At 37.9% G+C, this 5,444-nt stretch overlaps 1 non-coding gene across 1 annotated transcript; it reads right to left on the bottom strand.

Moving 5' to 3' along the window:
* Positions 1-5,018: 5,018 nt before the first annotated feature.
* TRNAL-AAG (transfer RNA leucine (anticodon AAG)) lies at positions 5,019-5,099 on the bottom strand. The gene has a single exon. It is a non-coding gene; the product is annotated as a tRNA-Leu (tRNA).
* Positions 5,100-5,444: the final 345 nt, after the last annotated feature.

Genomic DNA, 5,444 nt, shown 5'->3' with positions numbered 1-5,444 from the left:
GAAGTATCTCTCTTCTCAGTAAGCCCTCGCACCTCGGCCTCAAGCTGGTTCAGCTCGTCACGATATCGGAGAAAAGTCTCATGATGAAAGCACCGAGGCCTACAGATACAAAGAAAATTTTTAGGATTATCTATAAATTAGTCTAAGTACAAATTAAAAGTCATCTAGAGGTATGTGAAGTTACCTAGTTTAGCGCCCGTTGTGCTTCGTTGAACAGGCAGGGCGCGTCTACCTCGTTCATCTTGGCTTGGTCTTCCTCGGTCACCAGTCATCGAAGGTAACTGGCCAACCCTACAGGGGCAAAGAGGACTCGGGCATCCTCCGAAATGGAGATGACGATCGATCACTTCTGGTTAGGATCCACATTCAGAGCTGGGAACCGGTTGATTAGTTTCGGGCTTGAGGAAGGCACGCTTGTTCCCGAAGATGGATTCTTCTTTAGCACCTCTAAGTCACCCAATCTGGTGACGTCCTTTGTGGCGGTAGAATCCACGCCATCAAAAAAGCCGCAGAAGTCGTCGCCCGCTCCGTGGGTCCCCTCGTTGGGAACTTCTTTCACCGTCTGAGCCTCTTTATACATGGACTCAGTGAACGAAGGTGACTCAGTGATGTCTATCACATCGAGTACTTCCTTCGGGGCTTTGCCTGCATCCCGGGAAGCCTCGGCCCCGACCTTCTCGTCGGCCTCCCGAACTTGAGGTAGATCGGGCTCGTCTCTCTCCGGTTCGGAGACCCCTTGCTCTTCTAGTTGCGACGACACGCGGGCCTTCAGATCAAAGGATGCTTCTTCTTCTTTGGACTCGTCCCTCAGTCGATAGAGTGAGTCCGAGGATGGTGCTCGGGCACTGGTACTTTCTTTAGACTTGCGCACCAGCCTTCTTCTTGTTTTCTTTTTCTCTAAGCTCGGGCACTGGAACCCTATTTCTTTTCTTCTCTTTGACCTGTTTCGGGACAGGGGACTCGGTAGGTAAGTCCCGCTACCAGCTGGAGGCCTCAGTTTGGCATCCTTGGATAAACCTATGAAGAGAAGTAAAGGGAGTAAGGACGTGATGATAAAAGAGGCATCTCAACGTTACCTATTCAGGAAAGGAGTTTCACTATGGGAACGGGCCTCCCAATGACCCTTCGAGATCTTGCGCCATGAGCGCTCGGAGTAGGGAATTTGTGTTACGATGCCCTCGACCCACTCCTCGAGTCAAGGGACAGTATTCGGGACACGGGTGAAAGTTGCACCATCACAGAGCACCAATAAGAGAGAAGGAAAAAAGTATAAAATTGACTTTTGAAAACGAAGTAATACTTACGAGATGTGTTCCACTTCTCGGGCAACGGCATGCGCTCAGCTGGGATCAAGTCTGAAGTCCTCACTCGGACAAAGCGACCTTGCCAGCCCCGATCCGGTCTTCATCAATACTCGAGAACGTGACTTGCTAGCCCGGTGCACGAGCTTTATCAGCTCCCCTCCCCCCCGGAAGATTCGGGGACTGTATAAGCGTAGAAGATGGTCAACGGTGAACGAGCATCCATCGATTCTGCTCACAAAAAATCGGAGGAGGATCACGATATTCTGATAGAAGCATACCTCGTACCTCTTGCAAAATTCGACGATGACCGGGTCCATCGGCCCAAATGTAAAGGGATAAGTGTAGACACTTTGGTATCCCTCGACATGGGTGGTGATGGATTCATCAGGGTCAGGAACCATCACGTGCTTGTCAACCCAATTGCAATCCTTTTTGACCGTAGAGAGGACTTCTTCAGTGATCGAGCATATGTATCTCGAGATCAGCTCACACCGGCCTTGTACGGAGGAAGGTTTTTCAACCTTAAAATCGGCGGTTACCGAGCATCCTTCAGGAACGAACATTTTCAAAGGGGGTTCCGGTACTGGTTCATCGACGGTAGTATGAGAAACAGTTCCTTCGGCCTCAGTAACCGGTCGCGAAGTAGAAGGGTCTTCTTTTTGGGGAACAATTATTGAAGTCTTTGTCATTTCTTTAAAAATAGAGGAAGACAGGAAGATAAAGGGGTACACTTGTTGGCTTGATATGGAAATGAACCAGAGTTCTTGCAAAGGATCTCAAAAAACCAAAGTATAACTACTAGAAAGTATTGAAATTTCGAAGGTACGAGGGTAGAAGGTTTGAATGTAAAGTTGGGATGAACAAGGGAAGAGGTATTTATAGTATTTCAGTGGCGGTTCACATCGAGGAATGGCCGACCGGCAGCTGACATGCATTTAATACCATTAAGACTTGATTGACGAGACGTTTCATTTGTTTTGTCTGTCACAGGGTATCGAAGTAAGAATTGGAAGCTCATGTTGTTTCTCGTCGTCTACTCTCCGAAACATAAGGGGACTATCTGTATACGATCAAAATCGAGCTCACCTACAACATGACATATCAGGCCCGAAAGGGCAGGACGTCTACCTTCTAGAATATCGAGACCGTGATCCTGGAATCGGTCCTAGCCTCGAAAGAGCTCGAAGGAACATTGTTAGCGTAGACAACAAAAGACCAAAATATCCGTGACCGGTCGGATATTACGGCGAAAATCTCGGCACGTATCAATAAGGAACCGACAATCAGCAAATCAAGAGATTTTTACCTTTTATAGAATTGTACCTAAAGTAGGACTCCTCTACTATATAAAGGGGGTCTGATAATTCATTTAGCACATTGTAACACGCATTCTAAAGCAATACATTATCATTTTTCTCTTTAAGCTCTTATTCTTCTATATCTTGACATCGATCGAAATGCATCCGGTTCGAGGGTGATTAACCATCCAAAATTGAAATTATTCAATTCGTGTGGTTTGAATTTACTTTATCATTATTTATTTTAATTGCAACTTAATTTATCACTTTGTGTCAAGTTAATCCGCACATCCTTAAAATCACTTACAAATTCAATTGTTATCCAATTTTGAGGGTAAATATAGTGCTTTTATGAGCATCCATATGATCTTCAACATTTAAAAGACCTAGACCAATTAAAATTTTGAAAAGACATTTTTAATTTGAGTACGTCGTTAATGACCAGGAAACATCTTATACACATGAAAATGGAGAGTCCATTACTTAAATGGTCACTCAACTATCCAAAATTATCTAGTAAAGCCATTTTTCTTTTGTTTGCAACAAAAAAGTCATTTAACTATGTCTAAAGCACTCAAAAGGTCACTAAACCAAATTTCTCAAACTTTTGAATGTAAAATACCTATTTTATACTCTAAATTATCAACTTTTATCTTCTTCTTTTTTATTACTTTTTTAATATTATTTTTTTAAATCTACATAATGGACTTACCTAAATTTTATTTATAAAATAAAAAAATAATTTTCTAACATATATAATGTCGTAATAATAATATTATTGAGCATAATTCAAGAATATATAATGTATCTTATAAAAATACCTTTATTTTAAATATTATTTTTTATATTACATGCATGGAATATATATTATAAGACTTTTATTTTCTTTCATTCTCAATTATGTAAATAAAATTTGTGAGTTTTTGTTGGTTAAACAAAATTATTATTACGAACAAATGGTTCTAATTAATTTTTTATTATTATGCTCAATATTTTATTATTCCAACATTATATGTGCTTAAATACTATTTTTATTTTTTAGTTTATAAATAAAATTTGTTTATTCTATATGTGAGTCCATAATATAAATTAAAAAGAAAAAAATCATAATGCTAAAAAGTTAAAAAAAAATAAAAAGACAAAAGTTGATAATTTAGAGGGTAAAATAGGTATTTCGCAATCAAAAATTGGAGAAATCTAGTTAAGTGACCTTCTAAGTACTGTATGCATAGTTAAGAGAATTTGTTGTTACAAACGAAAGAAACGTAACATTAGTAGATATTTTCGGATAGTTGAGTGACCATTTTAGTAATGAACTTTGAAAATAGTTCAATCCATCGGCCACGCCTGAAATTCTATGCCCCCATTTCATCAGTCTTTCTTAAGCCAAATTTTTTTTACTATCAGATACGAGAAAAAGACAGCGTTTATCAGCATCAAGAACAGGGGCGTATCTAGGGGTTACATGGGGCACGTGAACCCATGCTCCCCGTCCTAAATCATGTATAGTAATGTTATACTTTTTCAAAAATATTTAAATATATGTGCGTGCACCCATGCTCAAAGTATTATATGATGAGTTGTTATTAAGTGTACATCTCTAGGTGAGGTTGTGAGTTCAAATCTTATGTCAATCTTGTTATTTTTTTTCTTAAAAGTAACGCCCACGGGAGATGGGCGTATCTGGTGTTATTTTTTGCGTATTAATTAAGTACTTTTTCTTTTTATTTCTTTTTTTGTTTTGTTTATTCTTTCAAAAATTTTACACGTTGAAATTCCTATTCTTCTTTAATCGCTGTAAAATCTTATATGATTAAACAAAATGTATATATTAAAACTAGTAGCAATGTATGATGTAGTCAATGGGTTCAACTGATCTCAATATTTTCAACATGAAAAATAGATATAGATGCAAGAAAATTACTATTTAAAAAAATTAAACTTATAATTCCAAAAGTGCAATGGGTACGCAATCGTAAAAACTAAAGGTTGAACTCATAAAATTTATATTCCGGATCCACCTCTTTTTAATAGTGCACTCATTCTGCCAAAATTCTAGATCCGCCTATGATCAAAGATAAGTTCGTATCCAAAATAATTTCTATCATCAGACTCCATATATGCTAGAATTAGATTACTCAAATTACAATTTAATTTTGTCACGCTTGTACATTAAAATAAAGAAATTTATTAATGCTGTTTCAGTAGTTCATGAAGTTTTCCCACCGCAAATACTCAGAAAAGTTTTCTAGTGTCATTACGAGAATCAGAAGCACAACTTGATGAGAAAATTCAACTATTTCTGCAGACTTATTAATTGTAGATATAGTAGTCCCACAATTAAGAATGTCGTAGATTCATCATATCTTCAAATTTATATCAAAATCAGGGAAGTAAAATAATTAAAACAATTAATTGTTGACAGTGGGATTTGAACCCACGCCCTTTCGGACCAGAACCTTAATCTGGCGCCTTAGACCAACTCGGCCATATCAACATGTGTGTACTACATTCCCTGCTACTTTTATATAATGACTGTTGAAAAATTTAAGTATAATTGTGAATCCAATAGAGTTAAACCCAGTTTACAGTCCTTAATCATGTGATCAAGACTGTAATCCTTCAATAGATTTCGCTTTCTCCGTTAATGGCACTAACATGAGGAGTTATAGGGTAAGTGAAAATTATAGTATCATAGTACGAAATTATGCTTCAAAGTGGATATTATTATACCTTCTAAAATTACTTTAATTTAGAACCTCCAAATGCTACATGCGATTGCCTTTTTCTCTAAAATACACTACAAGAAATAAACGTACGTCCCTTCCAACTCTTGGTGATA

Source organism: Nicotiana tomentosiformis, chromosome 6, assembly GCF_000390325.3.
Source record: "Nicotiana tomentosiformis chromosome 6, ASM39032v3, whole genome shotgun sequence".
Classification (NCBI taxonomy): domain Eukaryota; kingdom Viridiplantae; phylum Streptophyta; class Magnoliopsida; order Solanales; family Solanaceae; genus Nicotiana; species Nicotiana tomentosiformis.
This window is presented reverse-complemented; position numbering and strand designations above follow the sequence as displayed.